This window comes from Mustela putorius, unplaced genomic scaffold (genome assembly GCF_011764305.1).
Source record: "Mustela putorius furo isolate JIRA1106 unplaced genomic scaffold, ASM1176430v1.1 tig00000480_pilon_pilon_pilon, whole genome shotgun sequence".
NCBI classification, from domain to species: domain Eukaryota; kingdom Metazoa; phylum Chordata; class Mammalia; order Carnivora; family Mustelidae; genus Mustela; species Mustela putorius.
The window spans coordinates 7,170,559-7,185,058 of NW_025421397.1; the positions used below are offsets into that span (position 1 = coordinate 7,170,559).

Below are 14,500 nucleotides of genomic sequence, written 5' to 3' on the forward strand. Positions count from 1 at the left end.
AAAGGGAGCAAGGGTAGATTGTAGAAAAGACTGTCACCCCAAACAAGTCCTCAGTCCCATATTTATTAGATATTAGACAGTAATCAGCAAAGGAGCCAAAGAATCATATGCTTTGTAGATAAATAAGAAGGAAGGCAAAGTATACCTGGTCAAGCAGTATAAAGTTTATAGTTGAGCAAGCACATTCAAAGGGATCATCTAATTAGCCACAGGTGCTCTCGGGGAAGGGGAGATAATGGAAAAATGAAGCAGGCAGCGTTCTGCCCTGAGTGGCTTGGTGTTCCCAGCTGCTCGGCTTCAAAGATGTATATCATCCTCCCCCCTAGAGGCCTGTTGCCAGTACTTTTTCTTAAGGCTATATCTAAACATGCTTGGTAACTAGTATAATTTCTCATGAGTTATATTTAAGTAATACATTGTTCTGAGGGACAGTTACACCTGGGATTGAGGCCCACCCCTGCCTCAGAGGTGGGGAACGGGGAGGTGAGTCTGCTCTCCTTCTTCCTCTTCCCCTCCTCTCACTAGTGCGCTCTCTCTCTCTCTGTCAAATAAATAAATAAAATATTAATAAATAAATTTATTTTAATTAAAAAGAGTTGTCTCACCCACCTTCCCCGGATGTGCTGTTTCTAGTGACTGTTACGTGAGAGAATCTGAAGACTTAACTTCATTGTTTCAATGTAGGAATCTGAAGAGCCATCCCAGTTTCAGAGCTCCCCGTGGAGTCATCTGAGATCGTTGTGAAACTAAATCACAACACTACTTCTCTTTTTTTTTCCCAATCACTCTTCCCTATCTTCCACAGATGTTTATCCCAAAATAAATATCTTCCTAATAAATGTCCTGCATAATAATCTCTGGTCTCTAGGTTTGTTTTCCAGGAAATACTACCTACAAAAGATCAAATGTTTTCAGATTTGAGAAGCTCCCATAATTTGGTATATAGTGCTAAGTAGAAGTAGTTAGTAAAGAATTATGTGAAACAGGATTGTAGCACTAAAAATAGAATTTCAAAACAAAACCGTGTAATGAAATGCTAAACAAGATCATGTGGACTAAAATAACCATAGACATTCAGAAAAGGAGGAAATTACTGAAGCCTGTCATATTTAGAGAGATTTTTATGAAAGAAATATTGAGCTCAGCCTTGGTAAGTGGACAGGATTTTGATAGATGAAAGGAATGAAGAGCATTCCAGACAAGGTGTACATTGCTGAAATGAACAGTGAGTCTGGTGAATTTCTGGTATTCATTATCCATCAATCTGAGAGTGGCTTGGTGGTACTTGGAAAGGTGGCAATCAAATAGCTCTTATTCAGTTGTTTTAAAGTATACTTTTATGATTTTTTTTCCCTGAAAAGCCCTTAAGTTGATTGTGTCTCTTATCACAGTTTCTATGAAATCTTTAGATTTAATGAGCTTATTACTGGTTTAAGTAAGCTGCCACTGGAGAGCTGTCAACCTAAAATAATCTTACATGTTCTCATTTGGAGAACTCTCCCAGGAAATGGATGATCAAGGAAATGATTACCCTTAAAATAAAAGTATTTAGTGAAATTCTAAAGAGAATGTGTGTCCATACTCAGACTAGACTGTCTTGAGCATAGCTAAATATATTCAGATTGACATTACAACATGGATAACATGCAGAATCAGTTTTGACATGCTCTTTATATATCAAGCTCCGGTATCTTAGGGAGTCCATATTTCCAAATGAAAATTAGTGAAGTTATGTGTCCTATCTCTAGGTACAGAAAAGGGGATCTAATGGGGCAATTCAATTATTTGACATTTTTATTTTTTCTTATTCTTTTTCCACTAGTTGCTCTAAGATTTATAAAACAATAGTCACTATTGTTAAGCTCTGCTTATTTTAGGACATACATAAAAACAGAGAAACTTCTAATCAGTAATAGTTGCTCACTATGGTTGGCATTCTTGAAAAAGACATAGAAAAACAGAGTCTGCTGTAACATAGATAAGGCCTTCTTATATGATGCTTAAGATCCAATTCATTTACTCAGTGTTTCTCTTGAACAAATAGCTAAAGCACAGAAGCCATGATCCAGAATAAGTCATTACTGCCTCATCTATTGCCAGCCAAATACACTTAAACAATTAAGACAATCTTATCCAGAGACTACAAGGCAAAGAATGGCAGCCATTTCCACTACATTCCTCTTTGTCAACTCCATTGAAATAGGCTTTTGTATTTTGTATCTGGTTGTGAAAGAGTTCGGTTAGTAGTAGATAATTTTATTCCATATTATCTGATTTATCTAACTTAGAGACAGTTTCAGAATCCCTGTATACTTTGTCAAAATGCATAAATCGAATCCTCAGCTACTTGATATAGAAACTTTCAACTGAAATAAATGCAATACAATACACAGTAGTAAGTATTCACAGTATGAATACTATTTGCACAGCATTCTCTAGATACGGAGGGCAAAAAAAGTAAAAAATAAATGGAACTTAACATTAATTAGACATTCTAAAATTCACTTACATGATTCTATATCTAGGCTTTCTGAAATAGAAAAAAAAAGCACTAAGTATGCATTGGTCTACTTCTATTAAAGAACATCAAAAATTGCCTTAAATAATTATTTAAGATAAAAACCATTTTTTTAAGTAACCCTTAATAATGTGGGGAAATGCATGTGGTAATAGAAACAACACTCAGCACAAACTCCAGTAGGATATATTATTTTCTATTTACATCAACACTGTGAGTTAAGTACTCTTATTATTACTAATTCACAGGTGGAAAAACTCTAAGATACAGGTTAAATAACTTTCTCAAGATAGTAGAGCTAATAAGTATCAGAGCTGGGATTCAAACCTAGTTGCCTCACTTCCCCTTCTGTGCTGTTAACCTCTACTCTGTGTTGTCCTTTTAATGCCTCTATATCAACACAACACAACATAAATGAAGCTGCAATATTGCGCTCACTTTGGCAGCACATATACTAAAAAAATAAATAAATAAAAAGTAAAAAATAAATAAAACCTGCAATATTAAGAAGGAAAGCTTTAACTATTTTGTTAAATATGATTCATTTGATATTGCATAAAATGCATTTAAATTAATCAGTTGACCTAGATGTAGGTACTTCAAATTATTAATTTTTGCATAACAATTATTTAGTATGTATATATTATAAATTATCTGGTAAGAGAGTCAGGAGTCTATAAAATAATATTTTTTTTTGTATAAGCCAATCCTTTTGTAGTCTGTCTCAAGGGATTAGGTGAGTTACCGTAAACTATAAGCTATAGTGCTGATTAGAAGAAGCACTGACAGTTACTTGGTCTCATGTGTCATAATCCAGTGATTTATTGTTTTCTGTGGTATTCCTATAATATATCAAGCGATAGAAATTCAGAATCCTATCCCACACATGTGTAAATAGGCATTTAATAATGTTTGTGGTGATGAAGAAGTGATAAACTCAGTGTTTCATGTGTTCTCTAATTTGTTTTTTGGAAGTCTGTCTCACTGTTGGAATTTTAAAGAAATTCTGAATACAAATCACTGCTACTGATGGCTTATTTTCCACTTGAATGGGTTATATTGATATGCTCAAGAAATGGGGCATCACTATGGAAATATGAGAAGAACAATTTTGATTATCTTGGCACAGTGGCCATTAATCTTTTATATTAACATAAATCAAGTAACTGTGTAGTTGTATATTATGTAACTTATTATTTCAGGAATACAGTGATTTCTAAACTATGGGAAAATTCCCACAAATTAATAGAAGATCATTATCACTTATGTATGTGTTATGAATAAAAACTTTCTTGCAGTGTCCTAATATCAGCTTTACCTAGAGAAACATAAAGCTCATGTCTGAGTTTTCAAAATGAATTTAGATAGGTTTCCTGTCCTTTCAAAATTAGCTTAAACAAACCCCCTCTGTAAAATATTGTGTAGTATTTGACAAACTTAGAATTCCCTTACTCCAAATTAAAATTCCAAATATGAGTTGAATTTTTGAAACTATGTGTATTTTTTGATAAATTCATTTTTATCTACATTCAATCCATAAATTCTAATTTATTATGTAATATAGTACAATGCCACTTTTATTAGAATTAAACTTTTTTTTTTTTAATTTTCAAAAGCAAAAATTATCGTCTGTCCTCAATTCCTTTAAATATCATTCCTGGTCTTGTATATAAGCTTTTTTCATCTTCCCTTTGTAGTCATGCTCCAGAAAATATCATCTGTCACATTCTCCATTTTGTCTGAAATAGCTAAGGGCTATTGTATTTATTCTTACAGTTTAAATGAGAAATAAATGTTGGGCTACCTTTTGATAAAAAAATTCTTTCTTAGGCAAGCAGAGAGATCCATATGCATATTTGAGTTTGGTAGATAAACATTATTTTTGAAATTGCAGGTGATAAAATCACTTTGGGTTAGTTTCATTTCTGACAATTGATCAAAAGGGATGGTAAAAAACAAGCACTGTGGGGTTTTTAAAGATGGTAACTGATGTCTCAAATTAAACTCCATGTCAAAATATCCTTCTAGAAGGTGATAGATGACATGTGATCTGCAAGTTACTGCTCAGCAATCTCTACTTCACAGCAAAGTTCAGTTTTCTTGGTGCCTTTCTTTAAAAAGGTAGTCTTGGATATATGAATAACATTTACAAATATCCCTAAACTTGATTGAATATAATTTCTTTCATATCTCTTATATTCTTACAAGATCATTTCTTTTTCATAGAACAACAGAATAATTATAAAAATATTTTTTAAATGTGTAACTTTTACAACTAAATTTTTTAACATTTCTAACATAAAAATATGTACATTTGCACATGTACAGTACCTTAAGATTATTATATAGTAGCATAGTAGCATTGTCATTAGCAATACGTATATATTTTTGCTTTTTTTTTAAGATTTTATTTATTTGACAGAGAATACAAGCAGGGGGAGTGGCAGACAGAGGGGGAGGGGAAGCAAGCTCCCTGCTGAGCCAGGATCTTGATGCTGAGCTCCATCCCAGGATCCTGGGATCATGATTTGGTGGAAGACAGTTGCTTAACCAACTGGGCTACCCAGGTGCCTCTGTATTTTTTTTTCCTTTTTGAGGATTTTTTTTTTTTTTTTTACTCTCAATCAAGATTATGGTCTTCTAAAATGAAATTTAAATTTTTTATTAAATTTTCCTAAATATACTGACTTTACCATCTGTAAAATAGTGAAACATTATTTTTTTTTCAAAATTACTGTTGAAATTGTTCTCCAAATGATTTCTTAACAAAGAAATATATTTTCTTAAATATATTGGGTACATTTTTTAAATTATATTACTTGTAGCTCATAACATCTTGCCAAATTTAACATTTATATTTTTGTAATAGTTTTTTCTTCCAAGTTTTGGTATATGAGTTGTTTAGCTTGCTGTACTTTCAAGACAGGTTTCCCTATCATTCTGAGGTCATAAGAATCCCTTATATTTCATATGCATTTGTCACTGTGAGATTATGAATCTATGAAGAGTCTATGAAGGCTGTTCGGACTTATGTGTCTTAAAGCAACTTGTTTGTTTGTTTTTTAGTTCAAACTTGTGTTCATCTTTTTTTTAACCTCTTCTTGCATCTCAAAGGCCAATTACAGTCATTGTTTACAAAAATAAATTTACCTTTCATCTTTATCTACAACTGCTTTTTCTCTTTCATAAATTAACCACTGTGGCAAACATTTCTAGCCTTCACCAACAATCCATGTACTCATCTACATTTCCCAGACTCCTTGCTTTGGAGCTGATTCCATAAGACCAAGTTTTGGTTCATTTGATTTGGGTAGGAATAATTAATGTCATGCCCAGTCATAGCTCTTAAAAATCATTCCATGGGATTATCTGTGCTTCCCCTGCTAGAGAGATCTTGAAAGCAACTTACTCCAGAAGACATAGGTAGAAGAAAAAGAAGAACCTGCCTTAAACTTTATATTAGTGACAATCTTTGGGGGGGGGGGCATAAAAAACTGAGAATTAGGGGCTTTTTTCTTCGTTACTGCTAGCATTCCTTACCTCAAAACACAAGTTGGTATCAAAAGACAGGTATACTTATATAAAAACCCTAAAAAATATTTGTTACTTAATTAAAAGTGAGGTCATAGGGAATAATTAAAACAATATCAAAGACTGGAAAGACCAGGGTACATGTTGTATAGTGGCAACACATATGATAAAAGGGGCAGCTGCAATCACTTCAAGGCACATGCTGATTTTAGCTTTAGAGGAAATGTTTCAAAGACATTTTAGTAGTGTTTTACTTATTAGTGGCTATGCTTAGCAGGGTTTGTGAGATGGAAATGAACTAGTCTGCAAGCAAAAATGCACAAAAAATACCACTACATAAATTCAGAATTTTTCAAATTTCGGAAATTTCACTGCTTTTTGTTAGACTTTAAAAAATATATTTAATGATGAAGGCCATGTAAAATTTTCAGTTAGAAGAAGTGACAGAAGTCAAAGAAGATAGTAAGGTATAACCTTCCCACATAAGACTCTTGGACCCAGGGTAGCCACATCAGGATAGTTGCGAAGCATGAGGATGTGAAAGAAAGGAATCAGATGGATTTAAGAACCATATTAAGAAGAAAAACTTTGAGAACAAATACTTGTGCAAGGAACTGACTAGAAGTGAATAAATCAAAAACCTATTAAATAATTATTTTTTTTTAATTTTTTTATTTTTTATAAACATATATTTTTATCCCCAGGGGTACAGGTCTGTGAATCACCAGGTTTACACACTTCACAGTACTCACCAAAGCACATACCCTCCCCAATGTCCATAATCCCACCCCCTTCTCCCAAACCCCCTCCCCCCGGCAACCCTCAGTTTGTTTTGTGAGATTAAGAGTCACTTATGGTTTGTCTCCCTCCCAATCCCATCTTGTTTCATTTATTCTTCTTCTACCCACTTAAGCCTCCATGTTGCATCACCACTTCCTCATATCAGGGAGATCATATGATAGTTGTCTTTCTCTGCTTGACTTATTTCGCTAAGCATGATACGCTCTAGTTCCATCCATGTTGTTGCAAATGGCAAGATTTCATTTCTTTTGATGGCTGCATAGTATTCCATTGTGTATATATACCACATCTTCTTGATCCATTCATCTGTTGATGGACATCTAGGTTCTTTCCATAGTTTGGCTATTGTGGACATTGCTGCTATAAACATTCGGGTGCACGTGTCCCTTTGGATCACTACATTTGTATCTTTAGGGTAAATACCCAATAGTGCAATTGCTGGGTCATAGGGCAGTTCTATTTTCAACATTTTGAGGAACCTCCATGCTGTTTTCCAGAGAGGTTGCACCAGCTTGCATTCCCACCAACAGTGTAGGAGGGTTCCCCTTTCTCCGCATCCTCGCCAGCATCTGTCATTTCCTGACTTGTTGATTTTAGCCATTCTGACTGGTGTGAGGTGATATCTCATTGTGGTTTTGATTTGTATTTCCCTGATGCCGAGTGATATGGAGCACTTTTTCATGTGTCTGTTCGCCATCTGGATGTCTTCTTTGCAGAAATGTCTGTTCATGTCTTCTCCCCATTTCTTGATTGGATTATTTGTTCTTTGGGTGTTGAGTTTGCTAAGTTCTTTATAGATTCTGGACACTAGTCCTTTATCTGATATGTCGTTTGCAAATATCTTCTCCCATTCTGTCAGTTGTCTTTTGATTTTGTTAACTGTTTCCTTTGCTGTGCAAAAGCTTTTGATCTTGATGAAATCCCAGTAGTTCATTTTTTCCCTTGCTTCCCTTGCCTTTGGTGTTGTTCCTAGGAAGATATTGCTGCGGCAGAGGTCGAAGAGGTTGCTGCCCGTGTTCTCCTCAAGGATTTTGATGGATTCCTTTCGTACCTTGAGGTCCTTCATCCATTTTGAGTCTATTTTTGTGTGTGGTGTAAGGAAATGGTCCAATTTCATTTTTCTGCATGTGGCTGTCCAATTTTCCCAGCACCATTTATTGAAAAGGCTGTCTTTTTTCCATTGGACATTCTTTCCTGCTTTGTCAAAGATAAGTTGACCATAGATTTGAGGGTCTATTTCTGGGCTCTCTATTCTGTTCCATTGATCTATGTGTCTGTTTTTGTGCCAGTACCATGCTGTCTTGATGATGACAGCTTTGTAATAGAGCTTGAAGTCCGGAATTGTGATGACACCAACGTTGGCTTTCTTTTTCAATATCCCTTTGGCTATTCGAGGTCTTTTCTGGTTCCATATAAATTTTAGAATTATTTGTTCCATTTCTTTGAAAAAGATGGATGGTACTTTAATAGGAATTGCATTAAATGTGTAGATTGCTTTAGGTAGCATAGACATTTTCACAATATTTATTCTTCCAATCCAGGAGCATGGAACATTTTTCCATTTCTTTGTGTCTTCCTCAATTTCTTTCATGAGTACTTTATAGTTTTCTGAGTATAGATTCTGTGTCTCTTTGGTTAGGTTTATTCCTAGGTATCTTATGGTTTTGGGTGCAATTGTAAATGGGATTGACTCCTTAATATCTCTTTCTTCTGTCTTGCTGTTGGTGTAGAGAAATGCAACTGATTTCTGTGCATTGATTTTATATCCTGACACTTTACTGAATTCCTGTATAAGTTCTAGCAGTTTTGGAGTGGAGTCTTTTGGGTTTTCCACATATAGTATCATATCATCTGCGAAGAGTGATAATTTGACTTCTTCTTTGCCGATTTGGATGCCTTTAATTTCCTTTTGTTGTCTGATTGCTGAGGCTAGGACCTCTAGTACGATGTTGAATAGCAGTGGTGATAATGGACATCCCTGCCGTGTTCCTGACCTTAGCGGAAAAGCTTTCAGTTTTTCTCCATTGAGAATGATATTTGCGGTGGGTTTTTCATAGATGGCTTTGATGATATTGAGGTATGTGCCCTCTATCCCTACACTTTGAAGAGTTTTGATCAGGAAGGGATGTTGTACTTTGTCAAATGCTTTTTCAGCATCTATTGAGAGTATCATATGGTTCTTGTTCTTTCTTTTATTGATGTGTTGTATCACATTGACTGATTTGCGGATGTTGAACCAACCTTGCAGCCCTGGAATAAATCCCACTTGGTCGTGGTGAATAATCTTTTTTTAATGTACTGTTGAATCCTATTGGCTAGTATTTTGTTGAGTATTTTCGCATCTGTGTTCATCAAGGATATCGGTCTATAGCTCTCTTTTTTGGTGGGATCCTTGTCTGGTTTTGGGATCAAGGTGATGCTGGCCTCATAAAATGAGTTTGGAAGTTTTCCTTCCATTTCTATTTTTTGGAACAGTTTTCAGGAGAATAGGAATTAGTTCTTCTTTAAATGTTTGGTAGAATTCCCCCGGGAAGCCGTCTGGCCCTGGGCTTTTGTTTGTTTGGAGATTTTTAATGACTGTTTCAATCTCCTTACTGGTTATGGGTCTGTTCAGGCTTTCTATTTCTTCCTGGTTCAGTTGTGGTAGTTTATATGTTTCTAGGAATGCATCCATTTCTTCCAGATTGTCAAATTTATTGCCGTAGAGTTGCTCATAGTATGTTCTTATAATAGTTTGTATTTCTTTGGTGTTAGTTGTGATCTCTCCTCTTTCATTCATGATTTTATTTATTTGGGTCCTTTCTCTTTTCTTTTTGATAAGTCGGGCCAGGGGTTTATCAATTTTATTAATTCTTTCAAAGAACCAGCTCCTAGTTTCGTTGATTTGTTCTATTGTTTTTTTGGTTTCTATTTCATTGATTTCTGCTCTGATCTTTATGATTTCTCTTCTCCTGCTGGGCTTAGGGTTTCTTTCTTGTTCTTTCTCCAGCTCCTTTAGGTGTAGGGTTAGGTTGTGTACCTGAGACCTTTCTTGTTTCTTGAGAAAGGCTTGTACCGCTATATATTTTCCTCTCAGGACTGCCTTTGTTGTGTCCCACAGATTTTGAACCGTTGTATTTTCATTATCATTTGTTTCCATGATTTTTTTCAATTCTTCTTTAATTTCCCGGTTGACCCATTCATTCTTTAGAAGGATACTGTTTAGTCTCCATGTATTTGGGTTCTTTCCAAACTTCCTTTTGTGGTTGAGTTCTAGCTTTAGAGCATTGTGGTCTGAAAATATGCAGGGAATGATCCCAATCTTTTGATACCGGTTGGTCCTGATTAGGACCGAGGATGTGATCTATTCTGGAGAATGTTCCATGTGCACTAGAGAAGAATGTGTATTCTGTTGCTTTGGGATGAAATATTCTGAATATATCTGTGATGTCCATCTGGTCCAGTGTGTCATTTAAGGCCTTTATTTCCTTGCTGATCTTTTGCTTGGATGACCTGTCCATTTCAGTGAGGGGAGTGTTAAAGTCCCCTACTATCATTGTATTATTGTTGATGTGTTTCTTTGATTTTGTTATTAATTGGTTTATATAGTTGGCTGCTCCCACATTGGGGGCATAGATATTTAAAATTGTTAAATCTTCTTGTTGGACAGACCCTTTGAGTATGATATAGTGTCCTTCCTCATCTCTTATTATGATACAATGAGCAGAGGCTAAAAAATACCTTTAAATCTTTGAGCTATAAATGAGCTTTCAGGCCATCAAACCATGAGAAAGAGATCATCTTCAAAGTCAGATTGGCCAATGAAAGCATATTTTCCAGCATCATTTCAGATGAGCCCAAGTAGGATAATGACAAAGGAAAAATTTCTGAGAGAGTTGAGCCAAGGCCAACAGGGAAAACCTGACATGTTTCTGTAAGAGAGAAGAATCGGGATCTGCTCAAGAAAATTTCTCACTACAAGTCTGGTTTTTTTTTTTTTTTTTTTGGTTTTGATTTTAGATTACAATTTCCAGTGAAAAATTAAGGCTTAAATAATTTTAAGCTTTTATTTCGTTTTATTGAATCAATATTCTATGTATCCCCACAATTCTATGAAAACTATAAAGGAGGGGCGCCTGGGTGGCTCAGTGGGTTAAGCCGCTGCCTTCGGCTCAGGTCATTATCTCAGGGTCCTGGGAACGAGTCCCGCATCGGGCTCTCTGCTCAGCAGGGAGCCTGCTTCCTCCTCTCTATCTCTGCCTGCCTCTCTGCCTACTTGTAATCTCTCTCTGTCAAATAAATAAATAAAATCTTTAAAAAAAGAAAACTATAAAGGAGTAGCCATAATTATTTTATGAAGAAAATACAAAATATTATTTCTCATCCTGGGCAGGTTTCAGGGGAAATACACTAAGCCTTAAGTATATGTCTCACCACAGTCACATTTTTTGAGAAATGAAGTCCTAATCTGTATAAGAAGCTAAGTTGTTATGTATATGGATATGAATTGAATACCTGTTTCTAATTATAACAGGGATGATAAAATGGACTAACAGTTATTTAAAAGGTTCTTGTCACAAGACCACCCAGGTTTTTTTCCCCTCGACCAATTTTGAGGTAGCATTCTATATTAGGGCAGTGAGAATGACACCATAATTTCTGGAAAGTGCAAATAAAGATAGAAAAGAGTTTTCATTCAGGCTCACCCTGATTTTATTCTGCTTCCCCATGAGATTAGCTGTGCATACCAGTCTTTGTAGCATCCAGTATGATGACATGACTCAGGGGACATCCCTTGATATCCCAGGTTCATATTAAAATTGGACGTAAATCTGCCAGAACTGTGTGGTAGACCCCTGTTTTTTACAGACACAATACATTATCAGTATTACTACACAGGTGTGTAGGCATTTTTGAAGGTCTTGAGAATGCAGTTAATGGTGAAAAATTGACATAACTTGATTCTTAAACACCATCAAAAGTTGTCTTTCTTTATACAAATGTATGCCATTTGGGAGGAAATGAGATATAAAGATATTCTAAATAAAACCTGTCACAGTTTCCTCTGTGGCTAGGGGAGTAGGAATAGAAAATGGATTCATTACTGTAGAACCATCTAGAGGCCAGTAGAAGAAGCAGAAGACACAATTTCCTCTATACTGCTTCTTTGTCATAGATGGCACAGGTTTTGAGTTAACCTTATAAATCACATGACTTTTCAAGGAATAAATATATATCCTTGAATGTTCCTTTGTGTCCTAATCAGGATCCATTTATAATGTACTGCTTAGAAGCACATCTGTAGCATACTGAAAATAGTCACAGGGGAAGTGGTCATCTACTAAAACACTCTCTGGAATCACATAGTAGTTTACTGAATATTCTGAAGACAAAAGTTATGGGTATAGAATAATAGTTTTTAGTAATGTGTGGATAGAGAATACTTTTTGAAAAAAATATTTCTTTACATAAATACATAGTTGGGTTTCTCTTCTGAGAATTCCTGTATTCAGGGATTAAATTGCTTTCAAAGTTGGTAGAAGTTAAGAAACTGCCCTAACTTGCCTATTTTCCTTTAAAAGTAGTTAATAAATCTAATAGTTATGAAATTCCATCATTAAGCAATGATCACTGTCATTCATTCAACAAATTGATTCATTGAGTGGTTTAATAATTATCATATACTGGGCATCATTCCATGTGCTACAGAAACATAAACGAATAATACGGACAGAATTCTTGTGTTAAGTGGTAATGAAGTCAGACAAAACTAATATATAAGTCACATTAGTATTGTTTTGAAAGAATTCCTCTGGCTGCTTTGTTTGGGAATACACTAGAGAAGAGTGGGAACAAGAACCTGTAAAACGGTTATGAAGCTATTAAATAATTCGGACTAAGAATAACAGTGGTTGGAGCAGGATTGCGGCAGGGCAAGTGGTGGTAAGACATCAGAGTCTGGATGTGTTTTGACACATAGTCATAATTTTCTTGGTAATATAAATGTATACTATTTAAAAAATATTTTTAGAATTATATTCCTTATAAACTAAAACCCATTTTTCTGTGTTCTGTTCAGAAAAATTAGGGAGGTTATGTCATCCATGGAAGGAAGAATATGTGACGTAGGAGCACAATCACTTCTCCAGGACCAGTGGAGAAAAATATACAAGTAGGTGGAGGTAATATGTTGTGTGACTAGATGTCTTCACTCTGAAGCATTGATGAATAAATTTGCATTTCTCAATCTCAGTATATAGGAAGTTATTCCATTAAAAATATCCCAACAATTGTTTGTCATTCATTTCTGGGTCATGTGTATATTATAACTTCCAAGTAGTATAATTATATGATTCCACAGTTTTTTAGAAATACATTCCCAATCTAATGTAACATGGACTGTATCTGGGAGATTCATTAATTCATCATGCATCCAAAATCTCACAAAGCTGTGGTACCATGAATTACATCATCCAGGTTCCCTTACATGTGTGTGTTCAGAATGTCAGAGATCAGTTACTGTGGGGCAGTCTTGGACTCAGAAAACACTGATATGTTAGAACTCACAAGAGATTCATAGATCCTTTGCTTTTGTTACAGTTTGAACCACAGAGTTGCCAAATATAAAGAAGAGTATATGATCCTTAAAAATTCCTAGGAAAATCTCAAGAGAGGGACAGGACTTGTAGTAGGCAAAACAAGAAGTGATATAGACATTTATTTAGAAAGGGCCTACACCACTGGGTAATGGTGCTAATTCTGTGTTCTGGAGAAACAAAGCTTCAGGTAATACTCAAATCAAATTACCAGCTTGGCTACATACAGTAAAAATGAAGTTTGGTCTTTAGCTAAGTGATATTGGATTTAATACTAGAAGGTATGCTTCTCACATGCTAATCAAATATATATAGCTATATCAGCACACTCTCTGAAATCAGTCTCATTGGACAATATTGCTATAGCAAGATAATGACTCAGAGTTATACCTAAGATATTAGCATTGCCTCCACCAAGGTGCATGAATTATGAGGTTAGGGCAATTATTTATTATTTATATGAAGGGAAGAGCATTTCAAGAGAATTATCAAACTTTTTTTCAGGAACAGTAAGTGGTAGCTGTTGATTTGTTTTAGTCATATTCTGAGCTGGTAGAAAGAAGGTGCTACTTCTTCTTAGATTGATTCCTGGCCCCATAATATAATTGTGGTTTGTAATTATATGTCTCAAATAATGTAGGAGTTTCTAAAACCTTGTTATATTTCTCCCATGACTGTTTCATACTGATCTAAGGGAACTTCAGTTCTTTCATCCTTTGTATGGCCTAACCCACTTCTTTGCCTGGCTTGTCAGCTGGCTTAGTAAAAAAATGTTATCAAGTCAGTCTCAGGGATGTATATGAAGTATTGCCTTATCCCTAACAGTTCTTACCACATCATGTGTAATAGGGAATTCTAAGATTTTTACTTGGACTGTTAATAGAGGGATAAAAATCATAAATGATAAAAAAGAATCAGAACTGAGACACTGAATAAGTTTTCAGGGGTGAAGATAAAATGTAACTTCCATTGAACTATTAGAATTAAATTGTAAGGCAAGGGCTCAGATACAGAAAAACTTCCTCACCTTTTTGTTAACTCATTTAACCAATTTTAGCATTTTTTAAAGGTATTA

General features: G+C 35.0%; 1 long non-coding RNA gene across 1 annotated transcript in view; it reads left to right on the plus strand.

Annotated features, from left to right (window-relative positions):
- Positions 1-13,192, plus strand: part of LOC101692980 — a 30,482-nt gene extending 17,290 nt beyond the window's left edge. Inside the window, exon 3 of the long non-coding RNA XR_200657.2 lies at positions 12,909-13,192. This is a non-coding gene — a long non-coding RNA (uncharacterized LOC101692980). The remainder of the gene's footprint in view (positions 1-12,908) is intronic.
- The last annotated feature ends 1,308 nt before the right edge of the window (positions 13,193-14,500 follow it).